The following is an 18,331-nucleotide window of genomic DNA, read 5'->3' as shown; positions in this document are numbered from 1 at the left end:
CATCTGATCTACATCTAAACAAATTTTAACAAATATTGCCAATCAAAAAATTTTGCCAAAGATGTAGAAGATTTCAAAATTAACCTAACTTTCTATAGAGTCCCTAGTAGGCATGATGTCACAAATTTATGGGCGGGTACAGAGCTACCCAGACACATCTAACACATGCTCAACTCTTTCTGTATACCATGTGTAATCAAAGTACTGCATTAGTGTAGTATGTCATAATTCAAGTGATGAACAAACATACTAGGGGAAACTTTGTGCAAACATCTGCTTAAAAGAGATGCATGATGACCCTGAAGGGGCAACATTTATAATTTCTGGAACAAGAATAGTGAATACAATGAAAGTGGAGGCAGTGTCTGCTTAACTAACAGGATATGTTATTAAAAACTGATATATTTGGTGGACAACCAATTTCTACTGAAACTCACATTACAAAGGAAGATACACTGCTGTACTCATACAAGTCCAAAAATTTTTTTCACCTGAAATTACTGCATTAGTAGCGACAATGATGCAAGAAAGCAAGCTTACACAACATCATCCAAAACAAAAAAAAAAAAAAAAACAATACCATTTCACCTATCCATTCGCTCCAAATGTTTGTCCAGTTCTTCCTTGAATCTATTGAAATTATCAACTTCCACATTGACAGATGGAAGTTTGTTCCAGCAACCAACCACTCGCTGGCTAATGGCAAATTTCTGTACATCTATTCTGTAACTATCTTTCCTCAATTTGATTTTATGCCCCCTGAAGTGTGTAATCTGAGCAAGAGGAAGAATTCCATCAGCACAGAGCTTGATCAAACCATTCAAAGCAGAGGGAAATAGAGTGGGCCAGTAAATCAGAGAGTCTTATAATGGGAGATTTTAATTTCTCAGATATTGACTGGAATTTGGGGGCTGGTCACTCACACACTAGCAGGGCTTTTGTGGATTTATTGGATGATTGTTTTCTACATCAGCATGTTCGGGAGGCAACTAGAGGGAGTAATACTCTTGATTTGATTATCAGCAGTGATTCTTCATGCATTAAGAGTCTGTAGATAAATGAACCACTAGGTGGCAGTGATCACAGTGTGCTGAAGTGGGATTTACTCAAAGAGGTAACTACCATTAGAGGTCAAGGGAAGGGATATTGCTTCCGTAAAGGCGACTACGATGGACTGAGACAGTATTTAAATTCTATACAGTGGGACCAACTGATGATGTTACCAACAGCAAATTCAAAATGGGAAGCATTCAAAGAACTTATCTTGGAAGCTACTAGGCTTTACATACCAACTAAGAAATATTGTTCAAGGTTTAGGCCAAAATGGATGTCAGATGAACTAATGAGGCATATGGCAGAGAAGAAAAATGCATGGGATACTTACAAATTAACACATGACACAGAAGCCTATGATAGATACAAGTTGATATGCAACCAAGTTACAAAGGAGGTTAGGCAGGCGAAGGCAGATTACGAGAAATCCTTGGCAAGGGATGCAAAGAAAAACAGCAAAGAGTTCTTTACTTATGTAAACTCTAGAAGGAAGGGGATGAATCAGATTGGTCCACTTGATATTGATGGGTCAACTGTTGATGATCCTGCTCAGGTAGCTAACAAACTAAATGAATATTTTGCATCGACATTCACACATGAGGAGTTATTCAGCGAGGGGAATGCCAGAGGTGTATTCAACTCTAGCAGTAAGCTACAGAATCTTGAAATAACTGGAGTAAAGTGGAGGAGAAACTGTTGAAGATAAACACAAGAAAGGCACCCAGGGTGGATGGGATCTATCCAGTTATATTAAAGGAGGCAGCAAAGGAAGTAAGCAAACCCTTAGCCATAATTATGAGAGCTTCCTTGGACTCAGGGGAGGTACCCACAGACTGGAAATGTGCAAATGTGACTACAATTCACAAAGGAGGATCAAAGGCTGACACAAGTAATTATAGACCTGTGAGCTTAACTTCTGTTCCAGGAAAATTAATGGAGGCACTGGTTAAAGAAGAACTGCAGGATCATTTAGACAAGACTTCAGTTATAGCTCGGACACAGCATGGTTTTGATAAGGGGAAGTCTTGCCTGACCAATTTGATTGGATACTATGATGCAGTCACAAAAGAACTGGATGCAGGGAATAGCTTTGATATTATATACTTGGATCTTAGAAAGGCTTTTGATACTGTTGCACATGGAAGACTGCTACACAAATTGGAGCAGTGTGACATTGGAGGCAAATTGCTGCTATGGATAAAGGGGTGGTTGAGGGGGAGAAGACAGAGAGTGGTAATCAATGGACACTGCTCATCGTGGACTAATGTTATTAGTGGAGTCCCCCAGGGCTCAGTGTTGGGTCCATTATTGTTTTCTGTATTTATAAATGATATTGACGATGGTATATCAAGCTTAATGTCCAAGTTTGCAGACGATACAAAGGTTGGCAGGGTTGTCAAGGACACTACTGACACTATGCTGCTGCAACAGGATCTGGAAAGGTTGAGCAGATGGGCTGAGAGGTGGCAAATGAAGTTTAACATTGACAAATATAAAGTACTACACATGGGAAACAGCAACCCCAGAGCAACGTATCAACTCTGTGGTACTACACTGACAGTGGTAGAGAATGAAAGGGACTTGGGGGTGGTTGTGCAGGCAGATATGAAGTTCTCTGAGCAGTGCAGATGGGCTGCAAGCGTAGCTCATTGAGTATTGTCAATGATATACAGGAATTTTTCCAGCAGGGATAAGGAGGTGATTATTCCCTTGTATAAGGCAATGGTCAGGCCACACCTAGAGTACTGTATACAGGTCTGGAGGCCTAATTTCAAGAAGGATGTAGAGCTGCTGGAACGAGTACAAAGAAGGGCAACAAGATTAGTGAATGGAACAAAGGGGTGCTCTTACAAAGAAAGGCTTAAGTTTTGCAAATTACAGTGTCTGGAGACTAGGCACCAGCGAGGTGATCTGATAGAGGTGTATAAAGCCTTGAATGGTTTGAGCATGCTCAATGCTGATGGGAATCTTCCTCTAGCTCAGAATAATCACCTGAGAGGGCATAAATTCAAATTGAGGAAAGACAGATGTAGGATAGACGTGCGGAAATTTGCCTTTAGCCAGAGGGTGGTTGGTTGGTGGAACAGACTTCCATCCCTTGTAGTGGAGGTTGATAGCCTAAATAAGTTTAAGGCTCAGCTGGACAGGTATTTTGAACGAACAGAGGGTGAAGTGGAAGTGGTTTTTTTTTTTTTTTTTTGGCTGATGCTGCATAAGCTTGCTTTCTTGCATCAAATGCCTCTACTAATGCTAATGCTAAAGCCCTATACACCTCAATCAGATTCAATCACATGCAAGTGCCTAGTCTCCAGATGCTGCAATTTGCAGAATTTAAGTCTTTCTTGGTAAGAGTACCACTTTGTTCCCCTCACCAATCTCATTGCCCTTCTCTGTGCTCATTCCAGCAGCTATACATCCTAAAATAAGGCCTCCAGACCTGTATGCAGTACTCAAGGTGTGACCTGACCAGTGCCTTATACAAAGTGATAATCACCTCCTTAACCATGCTAGCAAAGTTCCTGTATATTATCAACAAAACCCCATAAGTTGCTCTGGCAGCCTGTCTGCATGCTCTGACACTTTCATATCTGACTGCAAAATTATCCCCAGATCTTACTCAGTCTCCACTAGCCTAAATGTAGTACCACGTGGTTGGTACGATACTCTGGGGTTATTGCTACCCACATGAATTTGTCAATGTTAAACACCAGTTGTCACTTCGCCCAACTTTTCTAGATCCGATTGCAGTAGAGTACCATCATAACAGCATAATCCCTCCTCCCTTTCTATCCTTTCTGTACATATTATACTCCCCAAATTCAAATTCTGCATTCCTTATATCTGTGTGACACAATGTATTGGATATCCCAACAATTTCCACCTTTGATGTCTTGACCAGCACTTCAAATTCATCAGATTTATTTACTAAACTCCTAGAAGTTTAGTGTCATCATCAGCCATTTTCAGGTGCACCGTAGCCAGGTGGGAAGGAGCAGCAGTGCATAGCACACGCTTCTTGATTAGACCGGTGTTCGAGCCCGTCACCATCAAATACGGAGGATGTGGAAAGGTCAGGGAATGACCACCGCATATTCCCGGAGCAATATGGCCTTAGTTGCTAATGCTCCTAAAAACCAAATAATAACAACAGCCATTTTCAATCCACTGCAGAATGAAGGCTTCTCCAGCAACTTTCCAGTTCCTTCTGTTTTGTGCAATGGCCATCCATTTACTACCCACAAACTCATGAATTTTATCTGTCCATTTCTGTTGTTGTCTTCCAGGTTTTCTTCTAGCTCCTCTTGGATAACATTTTGTTATTTTCATAGTCCATCTGTCATCATGTCTTCGAGCTATGTGACCTGCCCAAGACCATTTTAGTTCTTTAGTTTTGATAAGAATGTCCTTTACTTGAGTTTGCTGTCTAATCCATGTGTTTCTCTTCTTATCTAACAGTCTGATTCCCAATATAATTTGTTCCATTCTTCGCTGTGTCATTCTCAGCTTCTCTTTCATTCTTTTGGTGAGTGCCCAAGTTTCACTTCCATAAGTCATGGTGGAGAGTATAGATTGGTTCACTATTTTACGTTTCCGACAAATTGGGATATTACTCCTCAGTATGTGACTATATTTCCTGAATGCTATCCAAAATTTATTCTTCTCTTGACTTCCAGCCATTTATTATCACAGCCAATGACTTGTCCCAGATAAGTATATGACTCCACCTTTTCAATTGTTTTTTTTTTTAGGAGCATTAGCAACTAAGGCCATATTGCTCCGGGGATATGCAGTGGTCATTCCCTGACCTTTCTGCATCCTCCGTATTTGGTGGTCACGGGCTCGAACCCCGGTCTAATCAAGAAGCGTGCTACACACTGCTGCTGCTCCTGCTCACCTGGCTATGGAGGCGCCACCTTTTCAATTACTGCTCCTTCAATCATTATATCCCTTTCTGTGGCATACTTGTTCATCATTACTTTTGTTTTAGTCATATTCATCTTTAGTCCAAAATCCTTACTAATTCTGCATAACTGATTAAGATATTCCTCTAATTCTTTGGGATCGTGGCTTATGACCACAATGTCATCTGCAAATCGTAAATGGTTTAGGTACTCTCCATTCACATTGACTCCTTTCTGCGACCAGTCTAATCTTCTAAAAGCTTCCTCAAGGGCAGCTGTAAACAACTTTGGAGATATTGTGTCTCCTTGCCAAACTCCTTTCTCAATTTTAAATTTGCTACTGCCTTTGTATAGTCTAATAAAGGAGGTAGCGTTCTCATATATTTTTTTCAAAATCATAATATATGGGGTATCTATGCCTTGTCTTTCCAGTGCCCGAAACATTGCCTTATGCTGTATGGAGTCAAATGCCTTTTCATAATCCACAAATGCCAGGCATAATGGTGTTTTATATTCATTTGCTTTCTCCATTAGCTGTGATATTATGTGAAGGTGATCCATAGTTGAGAATCTTGTCCTAAAGCCAGCTTGCTCTTTCGGTTGAATTCTCATCAAGTATTCTTTCTAATCTGTTAGTTGTTGTTGTTATTTGGTTTTTAGGAGCATTAGCAACTAAGGCCATATTGCTCCGGGATATGCGGTGGTCATTCTCTGACCTTTCTGCATTCTCCGTATTTGGTGGTGACAGGCTCGAACCCCGGTCTAATCAAGAAGCGTGTGCTACGCACTGCTGCTCTTTCCCACCTGGCTACGGAGGTGCCATCTAATCTGTTAGTAATGACCCTTGTGAACAACTTGTAAATGTGGGAAAACAAGCTAATTGGTCTATAATTTCCAATTTCTGATTTATCTCCTTTGGTATGCAATTGGTAAGGATTGGTGTACATGCACCACCTATTCTTATTCCTAGTTATCCTAACACAACCCATGTATTTACTTGTTCCATGACGACTCCCAGCAGTTATTATTAATTATTATTATTAGCTATATGGTGTAAGGAAGACTGAGGCTTATACTGCACCAACCAAAAAAAAATCTCAATTACCTCAAGAGAGAGAGTGTGTGTGTGTCAGAAGTAGAAGGGAATCACCAAGAAAGAGAAGAATGATGATATCCAGCTCAGGACCCTGGGTGTACCAGTTCTTGAAATCCCCGGCACTTTGCTTTCCAGATTGCTGCTCATTCCAATAGAAGCAGTGCAAGAATCACTTTCACCTCTGCCTGTGGCTACTGTTAATCTATGTCTGTGAATCCAACCCCCATTGTAGTAGTAATGGTACATGATGCAAAAAAGCAAGCTTATAAAACATCAGCCAAAAAACAAACCCACACACACAATCTCTTACCCTTCAAGAAATTGTCTAGTTCTTCCTTGAATTTATTTAAGCCATCCAATTCTACAACACTAGATGGAAGCCTTTCCAACAATCAACCACCTGCTGGCTAAAGGCAAACTTCTGCACATCTATCCTGCAACCATCCTTTCTCAACATCAATTTATGCACTCATGCGTCTACACGCATGAGGGCATAAAGTGGAAGTGGAAGAATGCCATTAACATTCAGCTTACTCAATCCATTCAAGGCTATAAACATCTCCCACAGTTGCCTAGTCTCGGAACGCTGAAATTTGCAGAATTGCAAATTTGCAGAATTGAAGCCTTTCTAAGTAAGAGCACCCTTTTGTCCCCCTCACCAATATGGTTGCCCTTCTTTGCACACATTCCAGCAGATCCATATCCTTCCTAAAGTGAGGCCTCCAGACCTGTATACAGTACTTGAGATGTGCCTAACCATGGCCTTATACAAAGAGATAATCACCTCCTTATCCCTGCTTGCTAGTAAAATTTCTGTATATCATTGACAAAACCCCATGAGCTGTCCTGGCAGCATGTCTAACTGCACAATTACCTCCCCCCCCCCCCCGCCGGTTTTTTTCATTCTCCACTACCCTGAGTGTAGTACCACACAGTTTATAAGTTATTCTGTGGGTTATTGCTGCCTGTATGCAGTACCTTGCATTTGTCAATGTTACATTTCAATCACCATTTCTCAGCCCATCAACCCAATTTTCCTAGATCTTATTGCAGTAGCTCACCCTAAAAGTAAAAATAGCATTCACATTTAATGACACGATGAAGTACTCAATGCTTTTAACTAGAAATAAAAATCATATGCATTGATTTAAATATCATAGGTTACAAAATTTGTTATTAAAAGAGAAATGTCATTATATGGAAACTACTGAATGTTAATTTAACCATTAATATCACTAGCTCCCATTGAGTTCTACTCTTCTACCTTGTTTATAATAGCAGTTTTCTTTTGTGTTCTTTGTCACCCATTGTGATAAAATAACTGCAAACAATAACAAACTAATTGTTTAACTTACAAGTGTAGAAACATAAAATTATCGCAAAAACACCGATGGAATATCAAAACTGACAAGAAAAAATGCTAAATTAGGAAAAAATATATAGGTATAATAATAAACATTAATAACAAAAAATTGTTTTAAAGATAAAAATTTAAAGGTGAACATTTCAAAAGTAAAAAAGATAAAAATCCACAAACAAACAAGCACGTCTCATTTTCTAATTCATAGCAGCCACAATAAATTTGGCTGGTTTAAATCAAAAATTATGAATGGCATCACATTTCATAATTCCTAAATTCCGATGTTTCCAAACTTTTATACCATGTCCCCCCCCACTCCAAAATATTTCATAAATTTCACACACACCCTTCCAGAACAAGTGAAAATAAACAGTTTTGACAAAATGTAGCTATTAGTATATACAGTACATACTAATATAGAGTAATATATACATCAACATACATGTCAATATACTTCATTTAATCTCAAAGATTGAAATGAATTAGCATTAGTAAAGGCACATGATACAAGAAAGCAAGCTTATATAGCATCAGCTAAAAAAAAAAAATCTTCACATTTCACCCATCCACTCGCTCCAGATGTTTGTCTGATTGAATCTATTTAAATTATCAACTTCTGTGACAGATGGAAGTTTGTTCCAGCAATCAACCACCCACTGGCTAAAGGCAAACTTCTGCATATCTATCCTACAACTGTCTTTCCTCAATTTGAATTTATGCCCTCTCAGACGATTATTCTGAACAAGAGAAAAAATCCCATCAGCACTGGGCATGCTCAAACCATTCAAGGCTTTATACACTTCAATCATATCACTTCGCAGGTGTCTAGTCTCCAGACACTGTAATTTACAAAACTTAAGCCTTTCTTCATAAGAGCAGCCCTTCGTTCCATTCACTAATATTGTTTGATTGATTAAATGAATAGAATAAAATGATGAAATAAGTGACAAAATTATGAAAAAATAAAATAAAACTGAAATAAAACAGCACATACACCCTATAAAATACCAAGTGCCTCCTCAATGGAAGGGGGCACTTGGTTGGAGGGTCTCAAATTTTGGGAGCTCTCCATAAACACAACTCACATCCCAGTACAATTGCAAAAGACAATTTGCAAATGTAAAACTGTGCAACTCAGGTACATATTTGCTTATTCTCATTTATTATTTTTACCATTCAAAATTCCATAACCATTTTTTAAAATTCAATGCGACTTCTTTTCTTTATTATTATTATTAGTGGCATATGATGCAAGGAAGCAAGCTTATAAAGCATCAGCCAAAAAAAAAAAAAAAAACACACATCCTTGTCCAGTCCACCAATAATTTTTCTAATTCTTCCTTCAATTTATTCCAACTACCACTTCCACAACACCGGATGGAAGTTTGTTCCAATAGTTAACCACCCAGTGGCTGAAGACAAACCTCCTCACATCTATCCTGCAACCATCCTTCCTCAATGATCTGATTGAGGTGTATAAAGCCTTGAATGGTTTGAGCATGCTCAATGCTGATGGGATTCTTCCTCTTGCTCAGACTATGCACAAGAGGGGGCATAAATTCAAAATGAGCAAAGACAGTAGAATAGATGTGCAGAAATTTGCCTTTAGACAGCAGGTGGTTGATTGCAGGAACAAACTTTCATCTGTCATAGTGATGAAGGTTGACAACTTAAATAAGTTGAAGGCAGAACTAGACAAACATTACGAGTGAATCGATGGGTGAAATGGGAGGGTTCTTTTTTTTTTTTTCTTTTTTTTTTGGCTGATGCTATATAAGCTTGCTTTCTTGTATCATATGCCTCTACTAATGCTATGAATTTATACTCCCTCATGTGCATAATCTGAGCAAGAGGAAGAATGGCATCAGAACTGAGCTTTCTCAATCCACTAAATGCCTTAAAAACTGCAATCAGATCATCTTGCGGGTACCTAGTCTCAAGATGCTGTAATTTGCAGAACTGAAGCCTGTCTTGAATTGAAGGCTTTCATTCCCTTCACCAATCTCATTGCCCTTCTCGGCACCTGTAATGAACCATACATGTTCTGTACAGTGGAGACCAAAATATTGAACAATCATCAACTCTGCCTAGAGCAATGAAATGTATGTATATGAGTTGACTGTTGTTACTTCTAAAAGTCTAGAATTCCAAACAACCTGTAAACCTGTTCCAGCAATGGTATGGCCAATTACAGAAAGTATTCTGAATTTGCATTCTGCAAAAAGGGATTTATCACCAAAAGGGCAACAAATACTTCCATTTCAATTATTGGCTCATTGCACTTGCCTATCTCTACTTTCTTCCCAAAATAATGGATAAATCCATCTACAGCCAACTTTTAACCTATCTGGAAACCTTCCATCTGATAGTAATTGCTAATAATGGATTCCATCAGTCCACTAGTGATATCTTAGCTTATGTTACCCATCTTTGAACAAACGTGAAGGAAAACTTGGAATCGTCAGAGTTTCACCTCTTGGCATTTGCAAAGCTTTTGATTACATCTGGCATAAAGGTCTAAACAAGCTTACTCCAGTTTTATGGGATTACCCACTTTTTTTTGAAATTAGTTATTTGGTTTTTTAGGAGCATTAGCAACTAAGGCCATATTGCTCCGGGATATGCGGTGGTCATTCCCTGACCTTTCCACATCCTCCTTTTTTGGTGGTGACGGGCTCGAACCCCGGTCTAATCAAGAAGTGTGTGCTACGCACTGCTGCTCCTTCCCACCTGGCTACGGAGGCGCCCTTTTTTTTTTTTTTTTTTTTGAAACTGGATAACCAGTTTTCACTCTGACCACTTACTGCAGTTAATGATAGATGGTATTAGCGAATGCTTATAAAGCGGTACTCACCTTGAATTAATCTGCGATGGCTTACTTAGGCAGCGTGGTTAATATTTAGGTTGAATTGTTAAGTTGAATAAAGTTAAAAGGGGGGACGTAGGTAAGTGTTGACTGAGTTAAAATAGGCGCAAGGAAACAGAAGTGTACACATCCAATCCTTGGTTGTCATTGAAGTAAAAGAATAAAAGCCAATAGTTGTTACGGGGACTTTCGTTGGTTAAAACATCTTCAGTTGGCAATGTGTGGAGAGTGAACGCGCGTGGTATTTAAGAAATAAATTATACCCTCGTGATGCCTTTTTTTGACATAAATAAATACCATTTAAATTTTTTAAATACCACGTGCTTTCACTCTCCACACATTGCCAACTGAAGACGTTTTAACCAACGAAAGTCCCCGTAATGACTATTGCTTTCACCGTATTCACTTATTTAGTTTTCAATTATTCTTTTGCTTCTTTTACTTCAATGACAACCAAGGATTGGATGTGTACACTTCTGTTTCCTTGCACCTATTTTAACTCAGTCAACACTTACCTACGTCCCCCCCTTTTAACTTTAATCAACTTAACAATTCAACCTAAATATTAACCACGCTGCCTAAGTAAGCCATCGCAGATTAATTCAAGGTGAGTACCGCTTTATAAGCATTTGCTATCCTTTACTGGTCTATTAACACGGTACTTGAAGATCTCTAAAACTTCGCATTGATAGATGGTATGCATCTGCTCAATTGCTGTCTCCCCTCCCCTCTTCACCAACTAATGCTGGTGTTTCCCAAGGTTTAGTTCTTCCTCTCATTCATTTCTTCTTGTATATTAATAACTTGCTTCCACCGACAGGAAATTCTACACATAGTACTGACAGTATTAGCATATTATACTCCATCTTCAGTTTGAGAAATCTTGCCTGCACAAACAGCTTCAACTTCTCAAATATCCACCATCAATTCCTTAAATGCTGATCTCTAGGTATTTCTCCAATGGGACAGAGAATATTTAGTTAACTTCAACCCTTCTACAACTCAGTCCTGTAACATTTCTCAGTTATCCCACTCTCAGCTTCAATGATACCCAGGTTTCTAGACAAGATCACTTATCTCATCAGATATAAGCTAGTATGTAATCAAATCGCAAAGGAAGTTAGGCAGGCGAAGGCAGGTAACGCAAAATCTTTGGCAAAGGATGCAAAGAAAAACAGCAAAGAGTTCTTTACTTATGTAAACCCTAGAAGAAAAGGAATGAATCAGATTGGATCACCTAACATTGATGGGTTGACTATTGATGATCATGCTCAGGTAGCTGATAAACTGAATGAGTATTTTGCATCAACATTCACACCTGAGCAGTAATTCAAGGAGGGGAATGTCAGACGTTTATCAAACTCTAACAGGGAGCTAATTGATTTTGTAATAACTGAGAGCAAAGTGGAGGAGAAATTGTTGAAGTTAAACATAAGGAAGGCACCTGGGGTGGACAGGATCTATCCAGTTATAATAAAGGAGGCAGAAAAGGAAGTAAGCAAACCCTTAGCCATAATTACAAGAGCTTCCTTGGACTCAGGGGAGGCCCCATGGACTGGAGGTGTGCAAATGTATCACCAATTCACAAAGGGGGTTCAAAAGGTGACACAAGTAACTATAGACCTGTTAGTTTAACTTGTGTTGTGGGGGAAATAATGTAGTCACTGGTTAAAGAAGCATTGCAGGATCATTTAGACAAGCCTGAAATAATAGTTAAGGCACAGCATGGGTCTGTTAAAGAGAGGTCTTGTTTGACCAATTTGATTGGATACTATGATGTGGTCACAAAGAAACTGGATGTGAAATATAATTTTAACAGATATTTATTTAGAGTATACCCAGTATAAAATAAAATAAAATAAAATAAAATAAAATATTTCCAGAAGCTTTCGGAACTCGTGTCCCTTTCTCAACTGACAGAATTTTTGAATACATTACAAGCAAAGTGTGGCACGTTACTCATTCGTCATTGTTGTAGCACGGACGTGTGCTGCCTTGCGCCAGTGATCATCCATCAATAAAACGGTTGTCTCCAGGATTGGATGTATACGCATGCCTTTCTGGCGATTTAATGCCTTAGGGTTGTTCATTATGTTTAGTGACTCTAGCCATAGGCGGTGGCGAAAGTGTCGCGCGTGGTCCACTATCTCAAAGTCGCGCTTGGGGTCAAGATCGTGGTTGGTAGCCCAAAAATGTTCTGCAAGCGCGGACTGGTCAGTTTCGGCAAGCCGGATTGCTCTGTCGTGTTCCGTGAGGCGATCCTGGAGACGTCTCGATGTCTCACCTACGTAGCAACTGTTACAGGCCCTACAGGTGATACGGTACACTACATTGCTGCGTAAGACAGGTGTGACAGGGGTCTTCACACTGGAGACAAGTGAACGTAGGTTCCTACCTGGTAATTGTACACATTTTATGTTGTAACTTCTCAGGATCTTCGAGATACGTCCTGACACTCCTGGATAGTACGGAATGTAGGCGGATGATATGCCGACTTGCTTCGGAGGTCTTGGGTTGGAAGTAAGTTCTTGTGCCTGTAACAAGCATCTGTTTAGTACATGGGATGGATAACCGCATCTGGTTAAGTCTGCCTTCACACGGGAGATCTCGTTACGTCTAATTGTGTCGGTGCTGGAATGGCTCCAGGCCCTGGAGAACAGGGTGCGGGCAGTGCTCTTGAGATGGCTTGGAGCGTGGCCGGACCCGTAGTTGGTGAATTGACCGCACCACATGGGTTTGCGGTATACTGAGGTCTCTAGATGTGGGCCTACGCGATGCACTAGCACGTCCAGAAACGGGAGCGAACCGTCCACCTCTGATTCTACGGTAAACTTGATGAAATTGGATAGAGAGTTGAGGTATTCTAGTAGTACCGTTTCAGAACCACGTGGTATTATGGTAAAAATATCGTCGACATATCTACACCACGTTGTAATAGGTGTAGGTGGGTTCTGGTGTATCTGCTTCTCCAGATCTTCCATGGCGATGTTAGCTACTACGGAACTGACAGGGGCACCCATAGCAGTGCCATGTACTTGTTTGTAGAGTGAGTCTTCAAGTTTACCGTAGAATCAGAGGTGGACGGTTCGCTCCCGTTTCTGGACGTGCTAGTGCATCGCGTAGGCCCACATCTAGAGACCTCAGTATACCGCAAACCCATGTGGTGCGGTCAATTCACCAACTACGGGTCCGGCCACGCTCCAAGCCATCTCAATAGCACTGCCCGCACCCTGTTCTCCAGGGCCTGGAGCCATTCCAGCACCGACACAATTAGACGTAACGAGATCTCCCGTGTGAAGGCGGACTTAACCAGATGCGGTTATCCATCCCATGTACTAAACAGATGCTTGTTACAGGCACAAGAACTTACTTCCAACCCAAGACCTCCGAAGCAAGTCGGCATATCATCCGCCTACATTCCGTACTATCCAGGAGTGTCAGGACGTATCTCGAAGATCCTGAGAAGTTACAACATAAAATGTGTACAATTACCAGGTAGGAACCTACGTTCACTTGTCTCCAGTGTGAAGACCCCTGTCACACCTGTCTTACGCAGCAATGTAGTGTACCGTATCACCTGTAGGGCCTGTAACAGTTGCTACGTAGGTGAGACATCGAGACGTCTCCAGGATCGCCTCACGGAACACGACAGAGCAATCCGGCTTGCCGAAACTGACCAGTCCGCGCTTGCAGAACATTTTTGGGCTACCAACCACGATCTTGACCCCAAGCGCGACTTTGAGATAGTGGACCACGCGCGACACTTTCGCCACCGCCTATGGCTAGAGTCACTAAACATAATGAACAACCCTAAGGCATTAAATCGCCAGAAAGGCATGCGTATACATCCAATCCTGGAGACAACCGTTTTATTGATGGATGATCACTGGCGCAAGGCAGCACACGTCCGTGCTACAACAATGACGAATGAGTAACGTGCCACACTTTGCTTGTAATGTATTCAAAAATTCTGTCAGTTGAGAAAGGGACACGAGTTCCGAAAGCTTCTGGAAATATTTTATTTTATTTTATTTTATTTTATACTGGGTATACTCTAAATAAATATCTGTTAAACTATGGACCCCAGTACTCCAGGCCCATTTGTCACTAAATATAATTTTGATATCATATATTTGGATTTCAGGAAAGCTTTTGATACTGTTGCGCATGGAAGACTGTTGTACAAATTGGAGTGGTATGGCATTAAGGGTAAGTTGCTACAATGGATAAAGGGATGGTTGAGTGGGAGATGATAGGGAGTCGTAATCAATGGATAATGCTTTTCGTGGACAAATGTTATTAGTGGAGTTCCCCAGGGTTTGGTGTTGGGCCATTGTTGTTTTGTGTATTCCTCAATGATATTATTATTATTAGCCATATGGTGCAAGGAAGCCTGAGACTTACACCAGGCAAAAAAAAAAAAAAATCTGAATTACCCTGAGAGAGAAAGAGAGAGAGAGAGAGAGAGAGAGAGAGAGCGAAGTAGAAGGGAATCGCCAAGAAAGAGAAGAATGTTGATATCCAGCTCAGGACCCTTGGTGTGCCAAGCCCATTCTCACCAGATGTGAGCCCCTGGGATTAATTAAGGTATATCAGGCTTATTGTCCAAGTTTGCAGATGATACAAAGGTTGGCAGGGTTGCTAATGACAGTAAAAACAGTATGCTACTCTAACTAGATCTAGATAAGTTGGGCAAATGGGCTGAGAAGTGGCAACTGAAGTTTAACATTGACAAATGTAAAGTACTGCATATGGGCAGCAATAACCCAAGAGAAATGTACCAACTGTGTTGTACTACACTTAGGGAAGTGGAAAATGAAAAATACCTGGGTGTAATTGTGCAGTCAGATATGAAGTTTGCTGAAAAGTGCAGATGGGCTGCCAAGGCAGGTCGTGGAGTCTTTTCAATGATATATAGGAATTTTGCTAGTAGGGACAGGGAGGTGATTATCCCATTGTACAAGGCAATGGTCAGGCCACACCTTGAGTACTGTGTACAGGTCTGGAGGCTTCATTTTAGGAAGGATGTAGAGTTGCTAGAATGAGTACAAAGGGCAACAAGATTGGTGAGGGGAACAAAGGGGTGTTTCTTACCAAGAAAGGCTTAAGTTCTGGAAATTGCAGTGCCTGGAGAATAGGCACACGTGAGGTGATCTGACCTGGGCTGGGCAAGCTGAATGCTGATGGGATTCTTCCTCTTGCTCAGATTAAGAACCTGAAGGAGCATAGACTGAGGAAACAGTTGTAGAATAGACATGTGGAAATTTGCCTTTAGCCAGCAGGTAGTTGATTGCTGGAACAGACTTCCATCTTTTGTTGTGGAAGTTGATAGCCTAAATAAATTTAAGGCTGAGCTGGACAGGCATTTGGAACAAATGGGAGGTTTTTTTTTTCTTGGCTGATGCTGCATAAGCTTGCTTTCTTGCATCATATGCCTCTACTAATGCTAATCTCTATTTGGAATTACACTGTTTTCTAATCTCTTTCTCTCTGCTGGAATTAAACAGCACAATGATTGTTTTCATTGCATCAAAAAACTGGTTTTTCTTTTTCACTTTAGACATTACTTTCTTAGTGCTACTGACTCAACAAATCTGCCCCACCTTAGAATACTGCTCTCAGGTGGTGTCCCAAAAATCTCTCTCAAGCTCTGACACTGTACAAAACAGAGCAGTCATGTTAATTAATGATTAACAGTCATTAATTAACTCTCTCTTGCAAAGTCTCTCCAGTCTATCTTATGAACATTGAGCCTTTGCTGCATGACTTTCTATAGATACTCCTATGTGCAATGTTCTTCTGTTACTCCGTAACAGTATGGTGGGTTTGTCACTTGTTTGGAGAGGTCCGGATTCAAGTCTCAACATAGACTGGAGAAATTTCTAAAACCAATCAGATGTGGTTAGCCAATTTCAGGCACAGGGAGTAAAGCAAGTTATCATGGGGTTTTCTACTCGTGCAACATGCAAATTGGCCTGTGAAAAAGAGACATAATAAACAATGGTGCAATGTGGTCACTAAGTCCCTGATGTGATAAAAATCCATATTAAAACACTGTTCTTATGAACTGGTATCATTGATTCTGCTGCTCTTTTCCAAAACATTTAGAACACAAGCTTCGACCAGTCCACATCCACTTACCATACAACTACAAATTCACAAAACTAACTTTTTGTCATTTATCCCTTCTATCTATTCTTTGGAACAACCTTCCCTCAACTGTATTTCCCATATACTACAATCTACAAAAATTCAAATCTAATCACAACTATCGTCTATCTTCTGTAATTTCAACACACAATGTGGTACTAAAGTTCTAATACCTTTAACCTTTATGGGGTTTCATATATATAACAGACTACCTTCCTACCCTTAAACCATCAAATAAATAGCATTTCTCCACACAGAGAAGCATACTGCTATGGAAGGTACAGTGCATTACAGAGAAGCTATGCAAGGACAATACAATGCAAGTTGTACAAATATAGTGCGTGCACTATATTTGTACAACAGCTAAACTGGCTATAGTTCCTTAATGTGCAGAATAAGCAGATAGATCACATATTGGCCAATACTTCCCTCACTTCATGGATGGACAGAGCCAACTGGAAAAAAATGTAATGATCTTTCATACCCAGGTAGAGTTGACCCTATATTATAACGACATTGTACAAATATCGTTTTCCCTCTTTTTCCTTCCTTTTTGAAAACATTAAAATGACATACATAACAGCAGAGTCAGGGTAAACAGGGCGATCGCCCTCTTCACCCTTAAGCGTAACAATTAGTGATACTGATTCACTACATATGCATACGCATTAATTACTTTTATAATTAATGCTGACCCTAGTTATATACACCCTTTATATCATCATCATTCTTCTCTTTCTTGGTGATTCCCTTCTATTTCTCTCTCTCAGGGTAACTCGGGAATTTTTTTTTTGGCTGATGCAGCATAAGCCTCAGGCTTCCTTGCACAATATGGCTAATAATAATAATAATAATAATCTGTATTGCATCATATTCTTAGTATTAGTATTAATAGTAGCAAATAATGCAAAATTGCAAGCTTATACAGCATCAGCCAAAAATAAACTATAAAAATTCCCATTTCACCTATAAATTTTTTTTCTTGAATTTATTCAAACTATCCCCAAAATATCTATTTACAAGAAGTAGATATTTAAAAATTTATTCTTAGAAAAATGAAACTGGGGATTTTAATTGGCCACATAAATATTTCGAGATAAATGTACAAGACACATTGAGGTAGAGGTATTTGGTTCAAAGAGAAGTAATTCTTTCCATTTCTGCATTTATCATTCCATCCAAAGTGCAAAACATAGTACTATAAATTAAACAATGATCAATTCCTTACCCTTAACTGAAATAAAAGAAGTAAGATTATTTATTTATATTCCAACCAGAATATCCTTTACCAAAAACTCCACCGTAGTGTAATTCAGGTGATTACCGCTAGGGGCAAAAAACGTAAAGCATTTTTTCCAAATGTAAAAATGTACTCTGAGAAAATAAAATAATAAATTCCGTTTATTAGCCATCGGTCGCGAGTTCCTACAATACAGAGAGGCAACTGCTCCAGACAAGCCAGTGGTTGCAGGTTGTCCAAAAGGCATTAATGTAACAGCTATAGGGGCGTACAGTAAAGCATAAAGACACACGTTTAGAATACAATACAATACAATGAATAGGAAAGACAACATTATTGACACGTGTAGTTAAAAATAAATACACATAACTAGCTTGACTTAGCTATCACTAAATTCTCGAGATTAGCTAATGCATGAAAAACTGCAGTTCAATACATAAAGACCGGAGTTACCTGATGAAGTATGTGCTCCCCTAGACATCTAGACTGTGAAGTCAGGGTGAAAGGAGAGGAAGGATGTAACATTGTAGTTATATTTTGTTCGGTGGAGATTCGCTTGCATGAGTTTAGCCACTGGTGACAGAAGAGCTTTGTTACGGGTTATTAAGACCGGGTCTATATTCAAACCGTTGACAAAGAACAGAGTGTTGAATGGGAAGTGCCT

At 39.8% G+C, this 18,331-nt stretch overlaps 1 protein-coding gene across 1 annotated transcript in view; it reads right to left on the bottom strand.

Moving 5' to 3' along the window:
- COX6B (Cytochrome c oxidase subunit 6B) overlaps positions 1–17,758 on the bottom strand; it is a 32,392-nt gene extending 14,634 nt beyond the window's left edge. The window contains exon 1 of the mRNA XM_090371381.1: positions 17,656–17,758. The gene's annotated coding sequence lies outside the window, so the exon portion shown is untranslated. The remainder of the gene's footprint in view (positions 1–17,655) is intronic.
- Between the last annotated feature and the right edge of the window lie 573 nt (positions 17,759–18,331).

This window comes from Mastigoproctus giganteus, chromosome 4 (assembly GCF_048544385.1).
Source record: "Mastigoproctus giganteus isolate SK-2022 chromosome 4, ASM4854438v1, whole genome shotgun sequence".
Classification (NCBI taxonomy): Eukaryota; Metazoa; Arthropoda; class Arachnida; order Uropygi; family Thelyphonidae; genus Mastigoproctus; species Mastigoproctus giganteus.
The sequence above is the reverse complement of the archived record's forward strand: the minus strand, read 5'-3'. Positions and strand labels throughout refer to the sequence as shown.